Genomic DNA, 27,727 nt, shown 5'->3' with positions numbered 1-27,727 from the left:
ACAGGAAGGGATAGGATGGAAAGGAGGTAACAAAGTGGAGGCGGGAGGATAGAAGAAGGCACAGGGTTGGGGGAGTTGACATGCTAAGAAGGATTTTGTTTTCTGTTTAATTTCATGCTCACACTCCCCCCTCTAGTCCTGCCTCCCCCTCAATTCAAGATGAGCGTCACTCTCACAAACATTTTGAAATTGCCACGCAAACGCAGTGGAATGATTGGAGTTGTCATTCTCCGTAATGTGATGTCTGCCAATGGAGGAGCTCGGAGAAAGAGATGAAAAAAGATGCATACATAATTACTATAAAGAATACATTCTCACAAATATTCAACTGCAATATTACAAAAACTAAATTTTGAAGAGAGAGTGTAAAGGTGTATGAGCCAACCCACAGCTTTATTATCACAATTAATGCATATATGAATGTATTGTCACTAATAAGTCACTCTTTCTGCCAAATATTGAAAAGTGTGTATTCGTGTGTTCATTCCTTTTCTAAAATAATCAATCCATTTTCTGAGCTGCTTATCCTCACAAGGGTCGCAGGATAAAACGATATAGTGGGAGAGAATATAAAGAGTAAACATGGAACAAAATCCTTTTTGTGGGTTGGAATCCATCCATCCATCCAGGGAGTGATGGAGCCTATCCCAGCTATCTACGGTCTGGGTCATCCTCAGAAAAATTCGTATGTGATTAATGACATGTGACTGGCGCAGTCCAACCTTTTGACTGGACCATTTTAACCCCGCCCCCAGCATACCTGGGCCAAATGCCCCATTTGTGCTAAACTTGTCATCCCACCGACAAGCCAATATCCTTGTTCCTGTGAGCTGAGTGGCTGTCTCTTGAAGTTTGAAATGGAGGTGTGAGATGAGGCACGTTTGCTCATCAAAGGCGGAACATCATCTCTTGAAGCCATGACAGCCTGCAATGAAATTTACTAGCGCTTGAGGTGATTTTATAGCACCCGATGAGATGCCTATTGATGGCGTCCACGGAGGCATTGGGGGATTTCATGTGGATCGTAAATTCATCAACACTAATGCAGGCCTGCTTGCAAATGCTATTGACTCAGAGAAAGCATTCCCCTTCCACAACTTCTTCTTTTTCACTTGCAGTACTTCTGTTAAAATCACTTCAGTGTCGACATAAAATGGAAATTTAACTTCAAATTAGAAATGGGTATTTAAAATCCCAGCTTCAAACATCGTTACGTTCATCAATGTGGATTCCATTTATGTAATTGTGTCATTGACATGACAAAATTACGACACTGTACAGTTACATATAAATTGTCTCCATACATTTGATATAAATTGCTGAATTTTTGCCTATTTAAAATTGTGACTGGAAATAGATTTTTATCTGTATATTGGGTAAGTTGAAAGTGTCTCACATGGGTTTGAATCTCTTACTTCACTCAATATAGTGGCTTTTCTGTACTTGAGATGATTCCTATAAGGCATCGGCAACCAACTTTTTTCAAGCCCAAGATCACTTTTTGTTTACCCCAGAGAATGTAAGGAGATATATAACACTAAAAATCTTCTGAAAGACACACTTGCCACAAGTAATACACTTATGTCATTTATTTCTGCACTTTTGACAGGATCAATGCACACATTCAAAAGATAAGTAGGATGACTTAACACTTTAAAAAGGAAGATTAACAAATGCCAATATATAGGAATAAAGATCAAATCTAATTGAATGATTTCTCAGTAACTACCAAAATTGTGAAAAATTTTCAAATGTTGAAATAAAAAATAAAATATGTCACGTCTAATGCCCACCAAGCACATCAATCAATCAAAAGCCTTTAATGTCATTATATGACTGTGCATACAACGAAACAATGAGTGCTTCTCCACAAAGTGCATGTGCAAAAAAAAAAAAAAAAAAAATAGAATAAAAATAGCAAAACATCTTGGGTAAAAATAACAGATAAAATAAGTACGTACATCAAGGCATAGTTATCGGTAAAATAACTTAGAGTAAATAAGTAAATAAATAAATAAATAAAACAAGAAAAAAAACCCAAATAAATTAATACATTTTCTGTATTATTCCCTCAGTCCAGGCCTTGGTAAGATTAGTAAAACCAACAAAAGCAAACAAGACGTAAACTTGCATAATTTTTCATTACAGTACTGTTGCGTTTAGTGGTTTTAAGTTCTAGGACTTGATGGCTCGAGGGAAAAAGCTGTCTTGAATCTGGTTGTCCATGTTTTGTGGGACTTGTACCACCTGCCAGGGGGCAGCAGGTTAAAAGTGGTGACCAGGATAGGAATAGTCCTTTCCAATGTTAGTAGCTCTCATGTGATAGCGGGAGTTGGCAATGTCCTCTCGGGAGGGCAGAGAGCAGCCAGTGATCTTCTGGGCGCTGTTGACCACTCTTTTCAAAGCTTTCCTGTCCGCTACTGTACATCCAGCATACCATATTGTGATGCAGTATATGAGGATGCTCTCTAAGTTGGTTCTGTAGAAAACCAGAAGCAGCTTAGCTTCCAAATTGTTCTTCCTGAGCACTCTGAGGAAGTGGAGTTGCTGCTGGGCCTTTTTCACCATCGCTGTGGTACTTACAGTCCACGTGAATTTGTCTCTGATGTAGAATCCTAGAAATCTGAAGGACTGGATCCTCTCCACACGCTCCCCATTGATGAGCAGTGGGACCGGGTCCACAGCGCACTTCTGAAAGTCCAGGATGATTGCCTTAATTTTTGTGGTGTTCAGTGTAAGGTTGCTGTACACCACTTTTACAGACTTACAATGTCATTCCTGTAGGCAGACTCATCTCCTTTTGAGATGAGCCTGATCATGGTAATATCAACAAACTTGATAACAGAATTGCTGGGATGGGCTGGTAAGAAATCACATATGTACAAAGAGTATAGGAGAGGGCTCAGTACACAACCTTGAGGGGACCCGGTGCTGAGGGTGATTGAGGGTGAGAGGTCTGGGCTAAGTCTTACAGACTGGATGGTTTGTGAGAAAATCTTTAATCTAGCAGCAGATGGATGGAGACAGTCCAAGGAGGGAGAGTTTGTCAACCAAAATACCTGGGATGATGGTATTAAAGGCTGAGCATGAGCCTATGAAAAGCATCCTGATATAGTTCCGCAGGCTTTCCAGGTGGTTCAGTGCAGTGTGGAGAGTTATTGTGATAGTATCCTCGGTGGACCGTTTTCCTCTGTAGGCAAACTGGTAGGGTCGAATGAGGGAGGGAGTGAGCCCCTTATGTGGCGTGCAACTAGAATGTCAAAGCATTTCATGATCACAGATTTTAGTGCAAAAGGCCTGTAATCATTTAGACTGTCAATGGTTATTTTTTGGGCGGACGGTGATGATTGTTGCAGATTTCGGGCAGGAAGGAAAGGTTGATGGTTGCAGGGAGATTTTTTGTGAAAACACTGATCAGCTGATCAGCACAGGATTTTAGTACCTTCCCCGACACTCCATCTGGGCTAGCAACTTTCTGTCATGGTCTTGGTGGTCCAGCCCTGGCTATGCGGGTACCTGCACACCAGCACTGATTGGGAGGCGCACACCTGCGCCTCATCTGCAGTAATTAAAAAGAAACAGTTTGGTTCCTCATCCAGTGAGGCGTCTCTGTTTCCGGCATACATCTGGTTATTTCCGTTGTAGTTTGTGATATGTTGTAATCCCTCCCACATCTTATATGAGTTATTTCTGTGAAGTGCTCCTCAATATTTCTTTTGTAGGCCACCTTGGCCACTCTGATGTCTTTCTTAAAGTCAGTTCTGGCAGTGCTGTACTTTGCCTTGTCCCCTGACCTGAAGGCGATATTGTGGCGTCTCAGGAGTGCCTCAGTCTCTCGGGTCATCCAGGGTTTTTGGTAGGGGAAAACCAGGATCCATTTATTGACAGTGTCTGTGCAGTTTTTGATATAAGACCAAACACTATCTGTGTGTCCCTGGAGGGTCTGGTGTTCAAATAATTCCCAAACAGTGTGTGAAAATCTGTCCTGCAGCTGAGAGAGTGCATAATAAGGCCATGTTGTTATTGTCTTTGTTTGACGCCTCATTTGTTTTTGTAGGAGGATGTATGTGGGTCTTAAGGGTGAGGCAAACATGATCGGATCCAGCAAGATGGGGGAGGGGGGTAGCCCTGTATGCATGTTTAATGTTGGCGTAAACATGGTCCAGGGTTTCGTCTCCTCTGATGGGACACTTCACACACTGGATGGATTTGGGTAAAACAGTCTTTAAATACACTTGATTGAAGTCACCAGCAACAATAAATACTCCATTGGTGGGTGAGCTGCTGTCTGTTTACAGTCGCGAGCAGAGCAAGTGCTGGGCTAACGTTAGCATCTGGTTGGATATAGACAGATACCACAATGACTACCGTTGGCAGATAAAAGGGTTTGCACGAGACTGCAAGGACCTTTACGTCAGAACACCACCCGTTGTACACATAAACACAAAGGCCTCCCTCTCCAAACTTACCAGAGACTTCGGTTCTGTCCTGACGATGTAGCGTAAAGTCCGCTAGAGCATCTCCAGCATCGAGGATTTGCGGATGTAGCCACATCTGCGTGACGAAAATAATACTGCAGTTCTGGACAAAAGTGCTCATGTCTAGTTGTAATTTCAATTCATCTATTTTGTGGGTAGTGGATCTTGTGTTGGTAATAAAGATGCTTGGAAGGACTGGAAAAAAAAGTGAGCAACAAAACAACATACTCCCCATTATAAGTAAATCTAAATATTAACACTAGAATGCCTTCTTTTTTGTTTATTTTTCATTGGTAAGCATCTGCTTGTGCCTGCCAAAATTTGGCCTGCCAAATTTAAAACGTCAACGTGGTCCCTGAGACCAAAAGTTTTCTCATCCCTAGGTTAGAGCATCTACCTCACAGTTCTAAGGACTGGAGTTCGAATCCCGGCCCCGCCTACGTGGAGTTTGCATGTTTTCCCATGCCTGTATGAGTTTTGTCTAAACCCTCCGGTTTCCTCCCTCATCTAAAATACATGCATTAATTGGAGTCTCTAAATTGCCCCTCGGTTTGTGTGACTGATTCTCTCTATGTGGCCTTCGATTGGGTAGCAACCAGTACAGGGAGCACCCCGTCTTCTGCCCAGAGATAGCTGGGATAGCACTCCCGCGACCCTTGTGAAGATAACTAACTCAGATCATGGATGTTCTGGAGCTACCTGATTCTGTTAAACCTAGATGCTTTGTGGTTTCAATGAATAGGACAAGGATAGATAAAAAAAAAAAGAGTTTTCCATTATATTTGAGCAATTTTACTGCTGTGTTACAGTCAATGTTTGGAAATAAGTTCTGTAAATAAACATTTTACAAAGTCTTTCTTTGTGAATATCTAATTAAAATGTACCATTGTGTATGGTATACACAAAATTGTGTGTGAAAAAAATACAAAAAAACAAAAACTGCTACTCTGCTAAACTGCTAAAGTGGGCACTACTTATTAACTAGTGCACACTTTTGTCCGGAAAATATTGTACCTTTTCTCAAGAGACAGCGGTTGTCTGAACTTTTGGGAGAATCTGTAATCCGAAGAACACACTGGTCAGTTGATCAGCACAGGGGGGGGGGGGTAGAGAGAGAGAGAGAGAGAGAGAGAGAGAGAGAGAGAGAGAGAGAGAGAGAGATAGAGAGAGAGAGAGAGAGAGGGGGAGAATAAATAATATCCCCCACCACGTATAGTTTAGGATAGTCACTGATCGTGTAGTGGTACACACGGTTGACTTTGGTGCGGGCAGCGTCAGATTGATTCCTGCTCAGTGATGTTGCTGGTATGTGCCCTGTGACTGACTGACCAGTTCAGGGTGTAGTCTGCCTTTCGTTCACTGTTGGCTGGTATTGAGTTCTGCGACCTTTGTGGGGATAAGCAGCTTGGAAAATAGACAACGACGTATCCTTTAAGTAACATATTGGTAGCATAACTTTAACCACCGACACATTGCAAAGCAAAGCCTTTTGGGACCCAGCAGTCTTACAAACTGAGTTACTGTATTATTGCCAATTTCTGACCTGGCATGCACGCACTACTGTCAGTCATTTTTGCAGCTACACGAGGGCAAGGATCATTTCAAAATTTTTTGTGAATTTAACAAAAATGTTCACATACTCGATTGCAAATCTCATGTCGGAGTAGTGTGAACGTGTGTGTTTCCCTCAAACATCAGAATAATTTTGCGACTTGCCTGTAACTGCCTGTCGAGGAACAAATTGGGTTATTCACCTGCTCTGAGCTGCCCTAGCTCAAGTGAAACCAAGACAGATAGGCATGAGGTGGGGGGTGGTTTAGTAGGGGGAGGAAAAAGAGTTGTAATTAATGTTTCACAAAGTCAATCCTTTCCCTTTAGGCAAACTCTCCTCACACCCTATTGTCTTCCTCTTTGCTCCTGCCTCTCCGTCACCTGGGTGTCTTCCTATGAACTTTGAGGGATTAGGCTCGCGAGGGCTGGCTGGTAGTTATGGCTGCCAGCAGGACTCCTCAGGTTTCACTCAGGGCTGCGTGTCTCCCCGAGGCGACAGGGCGATGTCAGCGTCTGTCAGCTTGCGTCTGTCATCTAAGCCCTGTCAGTGCTGGCTCTGCCAGCGCTCCATCACTGGCTCTGTCGCTCGGTGTTTCCTTCTGCCTTATGATCTGAAACATCCAGACACTGCAACTGACTTCACAGCTCCAGCCCCTGACCCGACCCCCTTTATGCAGCATGGATACTTAACTTGACACAACAAACACAAGGTCACGGTGTGTGTCATGTCTAAGTGCGTGAGTGTGGCGTCACACTGTTATGGGTGCCGGTGGATGAAAGCTGGGTGTGTCACCTTGCCTGTAAATAGGTCTGTGTGTTTGCCCGTGTAGGTGTGTGTGTGTACGTCTGTGTGTGAGGGGCAAGTCAGGCAGCTTTGAGTGACAGTGTGAGTGAGGTGAAGCCAGGCGGCATCTCTTTGTAAAAGTGCACCTAGCTTCTCTTCCCACAAGTCCCTCATGGCAACAAACTGTCATGGCTGACAGGCCTCACAAAGGAAGGAGAGGGAAGGGAGGCAGGGGGTACGGGGATTAAAAAAAAGTTTAAGAGATGAAATTAAAGCAAAGGAGGGAACCTGACAGCACCTTGAGAAGAGACATTGTCTGCAAGGGGAAATATATCTGTGTGAGCAGGCTTTGATCAGTGAAGGATGATACTTGAAAAGTGCTTGGAAAGCTCCTTTCCGAAGTCCTTTGAAAAGAGTGGCAAGGATGAGAATGAAGTCAAGACCACAATTAATTCACACCCGGACCTAACCTTTTTTTTTTTTTTTTTTTTTAATGACAAAGAGCTTATCCCATTGGCCCTTATCCTGGTGGCAATAACGATTGCGCCAATGCATCGTGTTGGGAAAAACAGATCAAAAAGAAGAAAAAAAGTGTTGTGTCGGAGAGGACAGTTCGCGTTGTCTATTCTTCAAGGAGTGCTTGAGGTAATGGGCAAACAGGCGATAGAACTTTATGTACCGAGCTCATTCTCACACTAACGTTTGTATGGAAATATGCCAGTGTTTTGTTGATTCATGCTCGAATGGATGATGTCCGAAAATTTTTAAAATACTGTAACATACTTTTGATTTTCGTCTGAGGGCAATCATAGGGCCAAATTGTTGGTCATGGAATATTTCACACTTCAATAGCCTTTGGCGTTTCTGACAAAGTATTTCAGGCTGGATCTGGGAACTCACCTGATAACAAATCAGACCAAAAACTGGGCTAACGTGCTGTCGTCTGTTCCAGGCATTTGTGCAATGTGTGTGTGTGTGTGTGTGTGTGTGTGTTTTTAAGAACAGACCTGTCATGATCTATGCCCTGCGGTTTCTGTTTTGGAGCTTAGGTGCTACCTTGTGCCTTGTCGCACCCTCTCCCCCTCTGTCTTTCTAGCAATCAGCAACACCTATGCAGCATACCACTCTTCTGGCAGCACTGATTACTCCCTGCATTTAAAGCCTCTCAAGCCCTGCTCCCTTTGACACTTGTTTGTGACTCATCGTCTGACTCTCATTCTCCTAGGTTTTGTGATGCAATACTGTAGTTATCCAATGACCCAGATCTGTACTCACCCAATTGTGTTCTACCTCGTCTCCAGTGTTCCTTCCGTGGATTCCCCGTCTTGCTGACTACTTCAGCCACGATGCCAAGCTATCCTGCATGCTTACGTTCCCACTTCCTGTTCGCTCCTCATCCCTAGGTTCTTCCACTTAGCCTTGGATATTACACTGAATCAACTTCCAACGAACCATTCTGAACCTACTCCCTCCACCATAGTCTGCTCTTGGGTCCAACCCAATTCACATCCTCCTTTCCTCCCTGACAAGACCCACAGTTAAATAGCTGACAGAAGAGGGTATAGAGGAAGGAAACACATGAAGAAAAGCACACAATAGGAAAGTGGAGGGGGGATGAGGGAAGAATAAGTGGAAGTGGTGGTAGCAGGGGGAAAAGGAGACTTTTTTTTGTCATTCAGGGTAGTTTTGGTGGTATGAGGAGGGGTGCAAGTCTTTCTATATGAAGAGGGAGTGAAGTGGTACGAAGCACTGGTCCAGTGCTCCTCCATGCATGCAGCAGACAAAGCTGCAAGCTGAAGGAGGAACCCCCTGCTGCCAGGATCTGAGCAGCCTGTTTACAGAGGAGCTTGTCTGATCTGAAGCCCTGCTTGCCCTTTTGTATGGAAAGCACTTGGTCTTTGATGTCTCTCTCTTTCTGTCTACCTTTCTTTCTTACGCTTGTTTTCCCTCTGTCTCTCACAGCTGTGATTTCCTCTCACTGGTGCCTGACAGATCCGAATCTGGTTTGCATTATCATCTTAAACCTCCAAAGATTTTACATTCGACTAAAATTTTTAGGTGCATAACAGTTCACTCAAAGCAAGTAAGGTGTGTGTTTGTGTGTGTGTCTGCGTGTGTGTATGGGGGGGGCACATTTACAGGGTCACACAGGGCTTGTCAACAGGCGGGCTACTTTAATATGACATTAATGTGTACTGCCAGTGCCAATGCCTCTACACAAGCTGCACATTTGTGCATATTTATTAGAGTCCATAACATTTTCTCCCCTGTGAAATATTAAACCCCTTACGTGTGCCGGGAGCTGCTGAGTATGTTCATAAAACAGCAAGGGTGTTGTTTTTTCAGGCCCCTCCTATAGATGCTGTAGTAAATATGCTTCTCAGTGGGTGTGTTCGTGTAAATGTGTTTTTGACGTGGGTGTTTTTACCGATATACTGTACGAAATACAATAGTTTTGACAGAGTATGTATGTGGGTGATTTTAGCACCTCAGTAAATTTACCTGTTCAGACTTCCTGGAAGCCGGTTCCTTATCGTGGTGGAGGGGTTTGTGTGTCCCACTGATCCTAGGAGCTAGGTTGTCTGGGTCTTCATGCCAATTGTAGAGTCACCCATGACAAACAGGTCCTAGGTCAGGGAACAGACAAAGATAGAACTGCTATGATAAAAATATAAATGGATCAAGGTTTCCCTTTCCCGGACCTGGGTCACCGGGGCCCCCCATCTGGAGCCAGGCATGGAAGTGAGGCTTGAAGGCAAGCTCCTGGTTGGTTGGGGCTGCACCCGTGGGGTCTGGTCAGGTACAGCCCAAAACGGTTATGTTTGTCCCGCTTCCCTAGTGCTCACGACCTATGGAGGGGCCATCAGGTTCAGGTGCAGTGTGAGATTGGCTGTGGCTAAAGGCAGGCACCTTGGTGATCCGATCCCCAGCTACAGAAAATGGCTCTAGGGACATGGAACGTCACCTCTATGGCAGGGAAGGACCCTTGCTGGTGTGTGAGGTTGAGAGGCTCTGACTAGATATAGTTAGACTCGTCTTCACACACTACTTGGCTTCTGGTACCAATCCTCTTGAGATGGTTTGGACTCTCTTCCACTCTGGAGTTACCCACACTGAGACGCTGAGCAGGTATGGCTAAGGCAGTTCAGAGTACTCACCCTTTTTGGAGTCCTTAGAAGGGAGGGGTACTCCTGGTGTGGACTCCATCGTTCTGCTGGGTGACTTCAATGCTCACTTGAGCAATGACAATGAGACCCGGAAGGGTGTGATTGGGAGGAAAGACCCCGAACTGATCGGAACCCGATCAGTGGTCTGTAGCTGGATTTCTTTATCCATGCTTTTATCTCAAGTATTATTGACTATTGTAATGGTCTTCTCACTGGGCTCCCCAAAAAGGGCAATAAAATGCTGCAGCTCTTTCAGAATGGTGCAGCGTGGGTTGGGACCGGAACAAAGAGGTCGGAGCATATAACTCAAATTCTAAAGTCTTTACACTGGTTTCCAGTCAGTTTTAGAATACATTTTAAAGTTCTGCTACTGGTCTATAAATTACTGAATGGTTTAGGTCCTGAATACATAAAATAAATGCTAATGGGATATAAACCCAGTAGGGCTCAGAGATTAACTGATGCAGGTGTAATAATCGAGTGCAGAGTCCAAAGCAAACATGGTGAAGCAGCATTTAGCTATTATGCGGTAAAAAAAAAAAAAAAAAAAAAATTGCAAAGTGAGGTGACGTCAGCCAAAAGTGTGAATGTTAGAAAATCCAGGTTAAAAACTCTTTTTTTCTCATGCGTTTTAGAGTACTTCCACTTTTCAGTGATATTTCTTGGACTAAAAGCTGGTTTATTTATACTCTTTATTCAAACTCAACTCAAATGTTTTTATATTTGTATTTTGATGATCTTAATCATGTAACCATGCTAAAAAAATGGGTATAGAAATGCTATAGAAATTCTATAGAATTCCATAGAATTTGTACAGAATAACTTGTTCTATAGAACTTTGGCTGTGATTTTCTATAGACTTTCTACAGAACAATATAACTTCTATAGATATTCTATAGGACTTGGGTCCTAAAATTCTATAGTTCTTCAGAAATTCTTTAGAAATGTTCTATAGAAAATTTTTAGCAGGAAAAGTCCATTAAGTTACCTTGTGTATGAAATATGCGATACAAATATCATTGCTTTGCTTTGATATGCTTTGCTCTCTCTCTCTCTCTCTCTCTCTCTCTCTCTCTCTCTCTCTCTCTCTCTCTCTCAAAAACATCAAGTAAACATTTCCACAATAGTCACACAGAATGTGCTGCACTTCAACACTAATATCATCTCAGGAGCTTCATCCATCCATCCAGCCATTTCCTGAGCCACGAGGGTCACGGGAGTGCTGGATCTAATCTGGGCTGTCAACGGCCAGGAGGTGGGGAAGATCCTGAACTGGTTGCCACCCAATTGCAGGGCACATGGAGGCAGACAAGTTGCACTCACAATCACACTTAGGGACAATTTAGAGTGACCAATTAATGTTGCATATTTTTGGGATGTGGGAGGAAACCGGAGTGCCCGGAGAAAACCCACACAAGCAGGGGGAGAACATGCAAACTTCACACAGGCAGGCCAGGATTTGAATGCCAGTCTTCACAACCGTGAGGACAACACCCTACAACTGTGCCACTGTGCTGCCTCAGCAACTTCTATTCCGTTTTTGTTTTTTTGTTTTTTTTTTTACAACTTTGCAACATAAGGGTTGTCTTTTTTTAATTGTGTTCAGAGACATTCCTATACTAAGTGGTGAGTGAAATAATACACACTTAATTGGTTAGTGGAGAAGCATCTGGTTCTGTCGCGTCCTGGCCTGGCTGTATCTGAATCACGTGCTCATATCCGGTGTGAAAAAACAATGGCTGTGGAAATACTTTATATGCTTTGCATACACCTATATACTTCATATATATTTTGATTTCATTTGGTTCCATCTAAATGGCCAGTTGAATGTAATTCCACAAATTAATAATCCATATTTAAACAAAATAAAAGAAAAAAAATAAAGTTGTTCCTCATGAATATGCATCCTATATCTTCTGTTCAAATTAATGATACACATTATTGCGATAACAGATTACTGTGTGTTGGGATCGCTATCATAGCACCTGCTACTTCACTTTCATCAATGGACATTATCTACACAGGTTTTATGGACCATTGAGTCCCAAAAAAGATGGAATGTAAGTTCACTTATCTGTTTTGTCATATTAAGTGATAAATTGTGCACAGTTGTCATTTGATATGGAATCACATTTTCCACATGATGCAGGCACAAACACACATACAGAGACTCTTTCTCAAAATATAGAATATCATGGAAATTTTTAGTTATTTCCATAATTCTATTCAACTGTTAAACAGTTTTACATTATAGATTTAGGAGGTGCAATTCAAGCTATTTCAAGTATATGTTTGTTTAATTTGACATAATTTGGACTTCCAAGGTAAAGGATACCTTTCATTCGGGACTCAAGATCCAAGGGTTTGGAGGAAGACTGGTGAAGACCAGAACCCAAGTTGAGTGAGCTACAATGGGAAATATCCACAGTCATGATTTGGGGTGCATTGCCTAGTGCTGGTGTCGGTAAACTACTTTCATAAATCCAAAATCATTGCAACAGCCGACCAGAATGTTTGAGAGGACTTTATGATTCCTCCTGCCAAGGATCTGTATGGAGATGTATATTTTATCTTCCAGCAGGATCTGACCCCTGCCCATACCGCCAGAAGCACCAAAACCTGGTTTAATGCACATGCCATCACTGTGCTTGAGTGGGCAGCCAACTCCCCAGATCTAAACCCCATCCATCCATCCATCCATCCATCCATCCATCCATCCATCCATCCATCCATCCATCCATCCATCCATCCACCGCTTTTCCGGGTCAGGTCGCGGGGGAAGTAGCTTCAGCAGGGATACCCAGACTTCCCTTTCCCAATCCAGCTCTTCCGGAGGGATCCCAAGGCGTTCCCAAGCCAGCTGAGAAACATCGTTTCTCCAGCGTGTCCTTGGTCAACCTCAGGGTCTCCTCATCTCACCTCATCTTGCTCCTCTCAATGCGGAGGATTAGCGGCTCGACACTGAGCCCTTCCCGGATGACCGAGCGTCTTACCATATCTCTAATGGAGAGCCTGGACACCCTGCGAAGGAAACTCATTTCGGCCACTTGTATCCGTGATATTGTTCTTTCGGTCACGACCCACAGCTCATGCCCACTCCTCCACTTGGGGTAGGATCTCATCCCTGACCTGGAGAGAGCACGCCACCCTTTTCTGACTGAGGACCATATCTCGGACTTGGAGGTGCTGATTTTTATCCCAGCTGCTTCAGACTCGGCTGTAAATCGCTCCAGTGAGAATTGGAGATCACACCTTGATGAAGCCAAGAGAACCACATCATCTGCAAAGAGCAGAGATGCGATGTTGAAGCCATCAAATGGGACACAATCTACGCCTCAACTGCGCCTAGAAATTCTGTCCATAAAAGTTATGTACAAAATCGGTGACAAAGGGCAGCCCTGGCAGAGTGCAACTCTCACTGGGAACGAGTCCGACTTATTGCTGGTCCACTGTTCCATGGCCAGGACAAAAACCACATTGCTCCTCCTGAATTCGAGACTTGACTTCCCGATGGACCCACCTCTCCAGTACCCCTGAATAGACCTTACCAGGGATGCTGAGCAGTGTGATCCATCTCTAAATGGAACAGACCCTCCCCCTGTCACCCCAGTCTGCCAATCCAGAGGCACTGTCCCCAATGTCCACGCGATGTTGCAGAGGTGTGTCGACCAGGACAGCTCCACAATATCCAGAGCCTTTAAGAACTCCGGGCAAATCTCATGCACCCCGGGGCACTGCCACTGAGGAGCGTTTTAACCAACTTGGTGACCTCAACCACAGAGATAGAAGAGCTCGCCTCAGAGCACTCAGACTCAGCTTCCTCGTGGGAAGGTGTGATGGTGGAATTGAGGAGGTCTTCAAAGTATTCTCCCCACCGACTCACAACATCCCGATTAGAGGTCAGCAGTGCCCCATCGCCATTATGCACAATGTTGACGGTGCACTGCTTCCCCCTCCTGAGACACCAGACAGTGGACCAGAATTTCCTCGAAGCCATCCTGAAGTCGTTCTCCATGGCCTCACTGAACTCCTCCCACACTGAAGTTGTTGTCCCAGCGACCACCGAAGCTGCATTCTGCTTGGCCAGCCGTGTTCGTGGGTTGCCACCACGACAGGCACCAACCACCTCCAATCGGTCGCCTCAGCAATGGAGACACGGAACATTGTCCACACAGACTCAATGTCCCCCGCCTCCTCCGGGATGTGAGCAAAGTTCTTTCGGAGGTGGGAGTTGAAATTCCTTCTGACAGGGTAATCTGCCGGTCGTTCTCAACAGACCCTTTCAATATGTTTGGGGCTGCCACGTCAGACTGGCATCTTCCCCCACCATTGGAGTCAACTCACCACCAGGTGGTGATCAGTTGAGAGCTCTGCCCCTCTCTTCACCTGAGTGTCCAAGACATATGGTCGCAAGTCTGATGACACAACCACAAAGTCAATCATCGAACGTCGACCTAGAGTGTCCTGGTGCCACGTGGACATGTGAACACCCTTATGCCTGAACATTGTGTTTGTTATGGACAATCCATGATGAGCACAGAAGTCCAGTAACAAGAACACCACTCGAGTTCTGATCGGGGAGCCATTCTTCCCAATCATGCGCTTCCAGGTCTCACTGTCATTGCCCATGTCGGCATTGAAGTCCCCCATTAGAATGATGGAGTCACCAGAGGTGGCGCTCTCCAGCACTCTCTCTGAGGACTCCAAAAAGGGTGGGTACTCTGCACTGCTGTTTGGTGCATAAAGACAAACAACACTCAGGACCAGTCCCCCTATCTGCAGGTGGAGGGAGGCTACCCTCTCATCCACTGGGGTAAACCCCAACGTACAGGCCGCGAGCCGCGGGGCAATAAGTATACCAAACTTGCTCAGCGTTTCTCCCCATGGGTAACTTCAGAGTGGAACAGAGTCCAACCCTTCTCAAGAGGAGTGGTGCAGAGTCCAGGTGGTGCGTACAGGCGCGTCTTACTATATCTAGTCGAAACTTTCCGACCTCACGTACCAACTCGGACTCCTTCCCTGCCAAAGAGGTGACATTCCATGTCTCTGGAACTAGTTTCTGTAGCTGGGGTTCGACTCGTCAAGGTCCCCGCCTTTGCCCACCGCCCAGCTCACATTGCACACGACCCCTCTTTCAGGTGGTCAGCCCATGGGAAGGGGGACCCATGTTACCCTTACGGGCTGTCCCCGGCCGAGCCCCATGGGTACAGGCCTGGCTACCAGGCACTCACCTTTGAGCCCCACCTCCAGGCCTGGCTTCAGAGGGGGGCCCCGGTGACCCGCGTCCGGGAAAAGGAAACTAAGATCCAAATTTGTGGACATCATCTGGGTTTTGGAGTCGTACTTTGTCTGGTCCCTCACCTCAGACCTGTTTGCCATGGGTGACACTACCAGGGGCATGAAGCCCTAGACGACCATTGAGAATCTATAGGGTATTATCAAGAAGAAAATGAGGGGCACCAGACCCAAAAACAAAGGAGAACTGATGGCAAGCATCAAGGTAATCTGGGTTTCCATAACACTCGGGCAAAATCATTGGCTGATTACCTCAAAGCCATGTCACATCGAGGTTGTCATTAAAGCAAAAGAGTTTTGAAGGTGATTTCACATATTGTTTTGAAAGTGTCATATTTTGATGGATTTAATGTGACACTAATTTCATTTTTTTTCTACAAAAAGTAAATGGCAATTTCTTTAGCGTTCTAATTTTATGAATTTAATTCCAAACTGGGCTGCCAATCGCAGGGCACATATGAAGAAACAACTATTCACACCTATGGAAAATTTAGTCTTCAAGGAACCTACGATGAATGTTTTGGGGTTCTGGAAGGAAACCCAAGTACCTGGAGAAAACCCACACAGCCATGAGGAGAGCATGTAAACTTCACACAAGCAAGGCCGGATTTGAACCTGTGTCCTCAGAACTGTGAGGCAAATGTGCTAACCTGTTGGTCGCTATGCCGGCCTTATTAAATCATTCATTTAAAATGTGTAAAAATAATCCAAATTAAATGTAATTAATTATATTACTGACAAAGGAGTTGAAATGGTTTCACCACTATTACATTTTCAAGGGGATCTTCCCAACACTGACTGTTAGACATAAGTTTAGTCCAAGCCGTCAGATAATGCGGTAACAGTCCAGAATGGAGTCAAGTAACGATGCATTTGACAATTACCTCATAATAACACTGCTAATTATTGCATCAATCATTGCCGCTGCAATTCCAAGAAGCAACGAGAAAAGTACTCTTTTTGACTAAACTGTACAAATTCATACAAAGGTCGAGATCTCTTTAATCAAAGTTAGTTTGAGACAGGATAAGATGCACATGTTATTCTTTCTTTCATTCTGTCTTTCTCTCTGTGAACTTATTAATATGAACTTGGTGATTTTGTCTGCAGCGGTAAGACAGAAGTTAGACTACAGAGATATGAGACAACATCATTAAATTAGGTTTTATTTGAATGGGAATTACATGCCAAACAGGCTGAAGGCAAATACTGGTAAACGTTTAATTTTGTGTAGCATCTGATGCTTGCCTTGTGTGCATTTCTAAATCTGCTGCAGTGTTTTAGTAATTAATTTTGTAATTTTTAAGATATTTAAGTAATTTGGGATGCTTTTGCACTTTACTTTCATTCTAAAATCAGTAGTGATGCATTATCAATGAGGAGATTGCGATGGAGGGTCCCAGTTTTTCCTTCACTTTCCACTTCAGCCCCGATTTTTGTACCATTCTCTTGTCTCCGGTTAATATCTTTACTTATGTTGTATTACAGCTGTCTTCCCTGAGACTTCACTGGACTTTATCACTGCGCTGATGATCTTTTGGACAGAAACAAGCTGAGGCTTTGAGTAGGACTGAGTAATTGAAAGGGCTTGAGTTATTCCGCACTGAATATCCCCAGAGTCCAACCCAAAAGTCATTCCTCTCAATTTGAAGACAAGTGGTTTTGACTAAAGACAAACACCATTCCCACCATTCTGTAACCAATACCTTCTCTTTCGCTCTTGTCACTTGCTATCTTCTTTTTCCTGTGCTAATAAGGTTAAGCGAGCTTTCCCTGGACAATCTCCAGTCTTTTCCCTCCTTTTTGCTTTCGGACATTCAACGACTGGAACAGATTGGACGACGAGACACTTGACATCAGTTCAAATGGGAGACAAGGATACGAAGACATGATACAGCGTGAAGGGGATGGTGAAATCACCTGCATCAAGCACTCAGACACTGACACACACACACAGACATAGTGCAACCAGTACTAATGGTAAACATATGAGCAGCCCTTTTCAGATATCTCTTCCCTGTACAACCACTATCGAGCCTCAATCAAAACAGGAATATGAATAAAAGCAAGCTCACGCCGCTGCAGTGCAGTGGCTCAAATTGAAAGTGACAGCTTGACACGTAATATGGCACCCGTAATGTGATTAGGCCAGCGTGCCACTCTCTTCTTAAACTCCCACATCCCAAAGAGCGAGCCTCATGTCCAACTCCGCCAAACACACTCAGGCTCTTGCCTCTGAAACAGGGGGGCAGAGAGGGTCGCCTCGTCTCCCACTTTCTTCGAGACGAATTGAGATGATGCCGCTGTTGAATCATAACCCCCTGGAGGGGAATTGCAAACACATGTAGGGGGGTGAGAGAAGGAGCATTTTTAGGTCAAAAGATGTCCATGCCAAGAACAGAGGAGCTGAGTGGGAGAAAATGAGCAATGGTATGCATTAAATTAGTCATTATCAGACGCAAAGCTGGCCTTGGTCCACCTGTCAATCTGCATGATGTAAATGAGCACTGACGTGTCAATGGTATCACCCACAGTTACTCATGATGGTATATCAGGGTGAAATGCAAAGAAACATCAAAAGAAAGTATTTAGTGAATAAAACAACTAATACAAGTTGGATTTACAACTGGAAAAGAAGTTTGCAGTAGTAGTTTTGTTAAAGGTGCAAGACACTGTTAAAGTGGGAAAAAAGAAACAGCAGTTTATATAAACAATTAGGAAGTAAAGTAAGATGGACTTTAGCGCTGGGTCCAACAGGAAATTGGAAAAAAAAACGTTCAAAAGACTACACGGCTGACAAGGAGGGGTGGAAGGAAAATTATATAACTGAGCTTCAGAAATGAAAAAGAAGTATTTGGCATTCAGGATAAGCGGAAACCAGAGCCGAGGGCTGCAATTCCAAATGAAGCCTCCCAGATTGATCTTGGCTCTGCCCTGGATTAGCACAGTGGGGAGTTGGTAGACACTTTTTCAGAAAATTTGTGAAGTCAAGGTTTCCTTTTGGCTGGGGACTTCCCTATCATGTTACTGATGATAGAATGAAAAATGGAGCAGAGAGCTTAGTGGGGACACAACATGAAAATGAATGGATGGCAGCGCTTCATGTGCATGTGAGAATTCGAGCGAGTAGCACCGGTCAGGCAGGCACAGTGTAAGAAATCAAATGCTTCTCGGGTTCCAAAAATGAGGGTCATTTCTCAACTGTGTCGACAACCAGCCAGATGGACTCGACCTGCCATTTACTATTGCCACACAGACCGTTTAGGCAATTTAGACATCTCAAAGTCAAATCCAAAATTATTTTATGGGAAGACATGCCATAACGAGAAACGTCGGCCTCATGATGAAAGCAAATGAATGTCATACATTAGCACTCACTTGACTCCTTTAAGATATATTTTCCTCTCTCTCTTCAATCTCTCCATCTCCCCTCCCCTGCCTTTTAGTGCAAGAAAAGCCTGTCACATGGAATCAAGTCAAGCCAAAGACATAGTTGAGCACCCGTGACAGGCTGAAAGCCACTCAAATAGGTCTATAATGAGTCTAATAATGGTGTGGGTGAGCATAATTTACTTGAGTTGAGGCCCCAGAGAGCCAAAGAATGCAGCAAATGATGACTTCAGCGTGAGCTGGCAGGCGATGATGACTCTTCATTCCCAATGATACGACAAGGCCGGAGCAGAAGGTGGACAAGCTCTGAGCCTACCATTCCCCCCGCGGTCCGAGCCCCGAGGGCTGAGCCGCAGTCAGAGCTGCTCATCACTGAGCGCTGGACTGGAAAATTGCACATGACTGCTTGCTTCCAGAGGGCCTCAGATGGCTCAACAGCGACCCTGTCTCCTTTGAAATAGAGAACTGGATGACCTCACGCTGCCCGGGGAGTACATTTTAACTGCATCTCCCCTTCCCGGAGCGTGCAGTATGTATGTTGTTTGACTCTAGTTGAGCGTAGCATTATATACTGGATGTCTGTGGGCGATAGCGCCCCAGATAAACGATTTACTTATGGACAGACAAATACAGGATATGCACTGAGAAGGAAAATATGTGAACCAGCCAGCGTTAAAGATTCATGCTCTTGTCCAGGCATCATTTGCATTGCAAACAGACTGTTGGTGCTTTTGGTGAGCCCACCCCAGCACATCTTTTGGCGTTCCTTTACCCTTTGTGTCACACACATCGCTGGCGCTGGGCCAAAACAACCTACTTATGTCCGCATTTGGTCAATTTCCTCTTTTTTCACAAATAAAAATGAGTCACCCTTGGAGTTTCTGATCGAACTATGTGTTGGAAAGGAACAGTGTTGATGCCTTCTTGTGATGACCATTTACTGTATGCGTCATTTTTACCCATTATCGACAAATTTTAAGTGTTGAAAATGACTTTGTCTCTCGACGATTCAATGTTCATGAAATTGAATTGAGCTGAATTTGAGTGAACCAATCTGTAGTTTTTTGTAGTTTGGATCTGGACCGGATTAAGAGTGAAGATTGGGGATGACTAACAGAATACATTTTTGTTTATTTGATACATATACACTACAGTATTACCCCACTGCCTCGATCGCATGGTACTTTCATACCATAGGGTACACTGTGATGATCATATTAAATAAGCACACTTGAGTGGTGAATGGAGGTTTTTAGAACACCAATTCTTCTTACCCTTGACATCTTTGCATCTTGCAAATATACAATGCTTCCACACATTTTTTTTTTTTTTTGTATTTACTTGGAATCAGCCCAGAGTAAAGCCATGCAGATTTTATCTTGAGAGGAGGAAATTTACTTCTAATGAGTTCTGGAAATGACGTTGTTTTACTCGTTTCTCCCTTTTCTGCTGTGCCCTTGTCGTTGACACCTTTTCAGTTGTACTTTTTACAATGTTCAGCTTTTCCAAAAACTCTTAGCCTCTTGCCTTTTCTCTTTTGTACCATTCCTCACTGTGCTCCCCTTGTCTGAGGACAAACGTGTTGTAGGCACTCAAACAGAGTTGCCTAAACTGAGGCGACAGGTTACTGACAGCTCATGTGCCAGAGTGGAGCGTGCCAGTAGGCAAGATTTGTGAAAATATGCACTCTGTCATTTCCTTTCCATATCCCTGAAATCATCACTTTGTCAAGAAGCCAATATGTGACTATAGGGGTGTATACTGCATGGGAGACTGTGTGTTTGTGTGTGCTAGAGGGATAAGATGTCTCATATTGTATGTGGGTAGAGGACATGATATACTGTATGTCTGAGTGTATCAGAGGAACACCATGACAGGTGATGAATTATTCTTATATCATAACAACAAAAGTCTTCAAAAGTTGAAGTCAAGATCGCTGAACTTGGCATGTTTTGAATGCACTTAAAGATTTACACGTTTTGAACCCACACTTTTGCTTTTGGTGAGCTCAACCTTTAAACAGCTCACCAAATCTACCCTCAATTTAACGTTTGATCCCTGCTGCTGGAAAGCGGGGCTTGAAGATAACGTTTTAAAGGAAGAAAAGCGGAAAAAAACAGCCTGCAGAAAGCCAGGGCGCTGAACATGCTCACTGTCAGCTTCTTTCGTTTAATTTGATGCCTCTGTCTCTACCGGCGGCAGTTGAGACTAATCTCATTGAACGCTAGAAATGAGTGTTGGTGACAGGGATGTCAACAGCGGTTTGTTCCGAGCTCAGCAGGATAACAGTACCTGCCTGTGTGTCTCTGTTACACAAGTGCCCCCCAGCCTTCCCTCCCTTGTGTGTCCAAGTCATCTGGTGTTACTGTCAATCCCGCAGGCCAACAGTGACGTGCTTAATCACTCTACACCGCTGCCCTGCTCTCACACACACACAAACATTTCTTCTTTGGTGACAGTTTCAATAGAATCCCACGGCCATTTCAAAACATCCGAGGCAAAAGCATCTGTTTTTCTTTGAGTTGAAGAGTACAATGGCAGTGGAGAGGCTTCCAACAGCTGAGTGTGTACAAGTGTGTTGAAGAGCATTCCAGGTTTATGATGAACTTGCTGTCGTGAGAGTGGAGTTACATTGTAAAAGATATATTGTTCTTTTTCAAATATGAATGCAAGTTTGAACAGTAACACATCATATGTTTCCCCCAGACCAGTAAATTAACAGCCATGTTTTTGAAGGTGGACAAATCCTGATTAGTTGTCTGAAGGGAGTGCTGGGTGGGGGCTGAATTTTGGGGCAAGTTTGGGTATGGGTTGTAATACTACTGTTCATACGGATCAGATAGGAAGATACTTACACTGGAAAAAACAGCAATGTAACCAAGAATAATAAACAACGTAACACACGAGGTAGATAAGGTGTTTGTGGTAGTAGTCATGGGTTATTAAAATTTCAATATTGTTGTAGTTATAATTTCTGGGGGTTAAAGAGAGGTTATTGATTGGTGAAGAACCAGGAAGTAAGAGTTGTCCGTAATTACGAATGCACCAAACAGAGTTGCATCAGGTTGTGGTACTACTGTGCAGTTTGTTAGTCAGATATGGATATGAATATTGCTAAGTACGGAAATATGAGGCCAACTAGGAAAACATTTGAAACACGAAAAGGCTGAAGATATGTAGCGCCTTGTACGGTTGTGGAGGCAAACATACTTCATTTAATAAATCAATTCCTTTGCTGTGCATATATATTGGGACATTGTGGGTATTCACTTTTAATGTCCTTGTAAAGCTCCAGTGGTAACACGACTGAGCTGTGAATGTAAACATAACTAATTCTGAACTGTCTTTGAGTTTGTTATCGTTGACTGCAGACATTATTGCCTTCCTCTCTCTGCTCCTGTTGTTTAATAATTTCCCCCATGGTTGTCAGTCACCCATTGGAGCCTTCTGTAAAGACATCCGCCAGGGAGAAATGATGGTGAGAGTTGTTAACCCAGGTCACAAGTTCAGAGTAAACTGATGAGAACAGTCATGCTTTGAGTTGAAGAAGAATGCATGCGTTGAGGTCTGATGAGGAGAAGTCCCGTACACGTGTGTCGTGCTTGAGTGAGTCCAAATCCTCGTGAAGGCTGAAGCGGCAACAGTGCAGGCCAGATCCGGTGCAGCAGTGCGAAAGAGAATCCGATTCATCTTGATCAAAGGCTTGTGTCAGTGACAAAGGACCGTTTGTTTAGCCTAAGCATGACATGTATCTGAGAGCCATAAATTACAGGGAGAATTAGAGGAGCCTGGTGGATTTCATGCTCGTGTGCCTGTCTGTCTCTTTGGGTGCAGCACGCACGCACATGCACGTATGCAAGACCACACACTCTCACACGAGGGGCTGGGGAGGGGGACGTGAATGTGACGGGAAACGCGATGAAGGCATGTGTCAGGCATTGGATGAGTGGGTGGGGGGCTGTGAACTTAGAGGATTGTGGTGAAATTGGCTTTTATTGTTAAAATATGCATTCCTTTGTCCACATGGCTCACACTCACCGAGCACTCATACAAAAAAGAATTAATTTTACATTACCATTATTTTTAACATGTTTTTATCTTTCTGATGGATTTCCTGGCCCATCAAGACCCTCAAATCTAAACAAAGTATCTAACAAGATTGAATAAAAGAAGTATTTTTTTCAGTTTTGAATGGCACTGTCAGAGAGTTTGTGAGAGCATTACATTGTGAAGGCACACATAAGTTCCATACACACATATTTCAATTTGTACTGCACTTGTGTTCGGATTTGATCTTTATTTTAGTGAATAGCAGAAATCGGTGCAAAGACAAGTCAGAAAGGTTTCTTGGTAATTTCCCAGAAGAGTCTAAGTTGACTTGTTTGAAAGAGGGAGGTCTGCGCCATTGCCACCGGCCACTGCTCTTGGCCAGTGTCTGAATAATGTGAGTGGCTACTGGTACCCTTATTGAATGCAAAATGAGCTGGTGACAACTCCTGGTGACTTAAAGTAAATACTCTATGATCAGGGACCTCATGTATCAATCATCTATCATTTATTTCACCAATGGGATTATTGTTTTTTAAATATAATGTAATAATATCATATATAGATTTTTTTGTGATTAATAATAATAATATCCATCCATTCTCTGAGCTGCTTAACCTCAATATCAATAATTCCAAGAGGATTTGATGCTGTTCACATATTTCATAACGGAATAAGGCTGACATCCACTGCACGTCTGTTGTCTGCCTGTGTTCTGATCAAATTCAACAAAATCACATTAGAGCAGCAACCTACCTATGGCCGGACTCAGATGTCATCTCGGCAGGCGTGATTTTAGGCCAACTTTGTACTTCCATGTAGGGGCACATCAAAGGACACACCTTTGCTACGCGGGTACACCCTGCCCAATTGGAAAACGGGCAGAAGCCGAAAGCCCCTAAGCTTTTGGTCATCTAACTACCCCACCTCTACCCTGGCACTCAGCAGAGTTGGAAATCATAAATAAATGAGCCCGTGTGAAGTTGTAATAACAGAAACCCAATTCCAGTGAAGTTGGGACACTTTGTTCAACAAATATTACAGAATACAATGATTTGCAAATTATGTTCAACCTATATCTATTGAATACACTACAAAGACAAGCTATTTATGTTCAAACTGATACATTTTTAGCAAATAATAATGAACATTTTGTGGCTGGAACACCTTCCAAAAAAAGCTAGGGAAAAAGATTGAGAAAGTTGAGGAATACTCATCATACAACAGTTTAAAACATCTCACAGGTGAAGAGGCTAATTGGGAACATGTGTGTGCCATGAATGAGTATAAAAGGAGCTTTCTTGAATAATTCACAAGCAAAGATGGGGCGAGGTTCACCTCTTTGTGAACAGGTGTGTGGAAAAAATACTTAGTTTATAAGGACATTATGCCTCAACGAACATTTGCAAGGCATTCTCATCATCTACGGGCCATAATATTGTCAAAAGGTCCAGAGAATCTGGAGAAATCCCAGTGTGTAAGCGGCAAGGCCGAAAACCAACATTGATTGTCTGGGACCTTCGAGCCTTCAGGCGGCACAGCATCAAATATTGATATCAATGTGTAAAGGATATTACCACTCTTTAGGAAACCAGTGTCAGTAAGTACAGTTCAGCGCTCCATTCCTAAGTGCAATTCAAAACGTTACTATGCAAAAGCCCTTTATCAACAACTCCGAGAAACACCGCCAGCTTCTCTGGGCCCAATAACAGATGGACTTATGTAAAGTGGAAAAGTGTTCTGTGGTCCAACGAGTCCACATTTCAAATTGTTATTGGAAATTGTGGATGTGTTGTCCTCCAGGCCAAAGAAGAAAAGAACCACTGTTACCAATGTTATGGAATAAGAAGATTGTTATAGACGCATACTTCAAAAGCCAGGGTATGTTAGGGTATGGGGCTGTGTTAGTGCCAATATCATGGTAACTGACACATCAGTGAAGACACCATTAATGCTAAAAGGTACATACAGGTTTTGGAGAAACATATGCTGCCATCCAGGCAATGTCTTTTTCATGGACAGCCCTCCTTATTTTTGCAAGATTGTGCCAAACCACACTTTGCATGTGTTACAACAGGATGGCTTTACAGTAAAAGAGTCTCACAGTCCAGACTTGTCTCCCACAGAAAATGTGTGGCACATTTGGAAGCGTAAAAAAGCGCCGGACTCTTGAACAGCTGAAGCTCAACATCAAGGAAGAATGGGAAATGATTCCATCTACAAATTTTAAAGAATTTGTGTCTTCAGTGGGCAGCATGGTGGAGTAGTTGGAAAGTGTTGGCCTCACAGTTCTGAGGACTGGGGTTCAATCCAAGCAATCTCTGTGTGGAGTTTGCATATTCTCCCCGTGCCTGCATAGGTTTCCTCCGGGCACTCCATTTTCCTCCCACATCCCAAAAACATGCAACATTAATTGGACACTCTAAATTACCCCGAGGTGTGATTGTGAGTGCGGCTGTTTGTCTCTATGTGACCTGCGATTGGCTGGCAACCAGTTCAGGGTGTACCCCGCCTCCTGCCCAATGACAGCTAGGATAGGCTCCAACACCCCCTGTGACCCTCGTGAGGACAAGTGGCTAAGAAAATTGATGGAAGAAGAATGTGGATAGTGTTTTCAGTTCCCAAACATTTACGAAATATTGTTTAAAAAAAAGTGATGTGCATGATCCCGTCTTATCTCTTTTGGATGGTGTTGCACCCATAAAATCCCAAGTTGATGATTATTTGTTAAAAACAAAGCAGATCCGTTTGAACATTAAATATATTGTCTTTGAAGTGTATTCAATTAAATATTTGTTGAACATGATATGCATCGACGGCACGGTGGATTAGATGGAAAGCGTTGGCCTCACCGTTCTGAAGATGGTGTTCAATCCCGGACCCGCCTGTGTAGAGTTTGCATGTTCTACCTGTGCCTGCATGGATTTCCGCCGGGCACTCCGGTTTCCTCCCACATTCTCAAAACATGCAACATTAATTGGACACTCTGAATTAGCCATAGATGTGATTGTGAGTGCAGCTGTTTGTCTCTATGTGCCCTGTGATTGGCTGTCAACCCCCGCCTCCTGCCCCTTGACAGCTGGAATAGGCTCCAGCACTCCCCGTGACCCATGTGAGGATAAGCGGCTAAGAAAATAGATGGATGGACGATATGCATATCATTTTTTTTTATCATTTCACACAATGTCCTAACGTCATTGGAATTGGGGTTCTATGCCACTCCATTATAAAGTGATGGCCCAGTGAAAGACGAAAGAACTTGCCCAACGTAAGTACGCTCTTGATGTTAAGACTGAAGCTAGCTAAAAACTTGTCCTGGACGATTCAAAATAATAGCCATTATAATATCGTAAAATATTACAATTTATTTGCCAAGATACTTCATGTTGCTTTGAAGAAAAAAAGTTTACTTATTTGGAAACTCTTGATTTGTCATCGATTTACATCATTTGTACCATTTATAATTGTGTTTTTATAGTAGTTCATTTAAAGGAGAAGCTGAGAGTGGGTCTGATATCATTCCCATCTCAACATGAACTAATCTTAATCTTTGAAAACAGAGGACAAGACTGTCCCAATCTCCGCATTAATGGTGAAACAAGGCAGGCACTGTAGCAGTGATTAAAAACTTCTGTAGCAAAGTGTATTTCTACTGCACAGTTACTATGTCCAGCGGAAGCCACATTACTTACCAAAAGTCATCATTCACATCCAGTAAGTGGTTTTGTTTGGGAGGCCAAGCCGTTAGTGGGCATGTCCCTTGTGTTTCTGCCCTGAGCAAGCATGCATAATAAAGGCTTTGCTCTTGGAGGTGAACGTGGCTTGTTTTGATCATGTCGTCTGTCTGTGGAATCGTTCAAAAAGAAACGAAATTGTTCCCGTTTTTACGAAACATATCGTCGACTTTGTCAGGGCCAATCTAGGCTATGCTCCTCTCCCACTGCGCAGGAAAAAAATCTTTTAGCTTTGATACCAACTAAAAGAAAACAAAGGATTTGTGACCTCTTCTCAGAGTTTGACATTCATTTTGAAGATACGCCTCCTCTTTTTGTAAATTCATGCCATTCTTCTATTCTACTGTTCAAATATCTGTTTCACCCAAACCGAAGTGCTATATGTGTGTGTGTGTGTGTGTGTGTGTGTGTGTGTGTGTGTGTGTGTGTCGGTGCGTGCTTGCGTGTGTGTGAGATGTCAAATGCAATTAGTTGCTGAAAAGGTTACAGTGTACTTGGTGTACGTCCCTTATGCAACCCTTCTGCCTGGCCTGCTTGGATGACATTTGTTTGAAGTTCTGTTCCAAAGCCATCATCTGTGTTTACTCTCCGCTGGCATGTTTGGCAAAATGTTTCAATAGCAATTATCTAGCGATCCAAAAAATGACAGATGAATTAAGAAAAATAGTTGCTGAGTTGATGAGGGATGACGTGTGATCTGATGACTTGAAATCCTTCCAAGCCTAACACGTAGACGGGAAATTCTGGCTGATGAAAAGTACTTGGTGGCAATTAATTCCTTCTTGTTTGTGAGTGAAAAGCATTTTGAGTGAACAAAATAATTTCGCCTCCTATGTGATACTGGGGAACACTTTTCTGGAAGGCCAGTGGAAAAGGGGGAAAAAATGTCTAATGAATTTAAATGGTGGAAAAAAAGGAGGCAAGAATTGACAAATTAGTTTGAACACTTTTGACTGTCAAGCTGTTAATTTATGACTGTGCAAACTTCCAAGTGTTTACCTTGGAATCCTAACACAGAGGCCCACAACTCTTGGAGGTGACTACTAAATGAAATATGGAGGCAGCTGTGCTGTTTATTTATTTATTTCCTTGCCTGGCGCTTTCATAGCCCTATTTGTTTTAATCCTCATGAGTGTTGTAGGAGAAACTGATTCCTGTTCACATTAATAAAAATAATATTTTGCAGAGTGAGGTCTAATGGTCAAAATGTCACATCTATGACTCTTTCTTTTTCCTTGCCACAGACATAACTCAACAAGCTGCTCTTGTATTTGCTTCACT

General features: G+C 43.4%; 1 long non-coding RNA gene across 1 annotated transcript; it reads right to left on the bottom strand.

Moving 5' to 3' along the window:
- Positions 1-6,492: 6,492 nt before the first annotated feature.
- LOC133499089 (uncharacterized) lies at positions 6,493-26,635 on the bottom strand. The gene is made up of 3 exons (XR_009794544.1): positions 26,405-26,635; positions 9,316-9,440; positions 6,493-6,640 (listed from the first exon to the last, which is right to left on the bottom strand). It is a non-coding gene; the product is annotated as an uncharacterized LOC133499089 (long non-coding RNA).
- Between the last annotated feature and the right edge of the window lie 1,092 nt (positions 26,636-27,727).

This window comes from Syngnathoides biaculeatus, chromosome 4 (genome assembly GCF_019802595.1).
Source record: "Syngnathoides biaculeatus isolate LvHL_M chromosome 4, ASM1980259v1, whole genome shotgun sequence".
Classification (NCBI taxonomy): Eukaryota; Metazoa; Chordata; class Actinopteri; order Syngnathiformes; family Syngnathidae; genus Syngnathoides; species Syngnathoides biaculeatus.
Note: the sequence above shows the minus strand (reverse complement) of the source record. Positions and strands in the feature narration are given on the sequence as shown.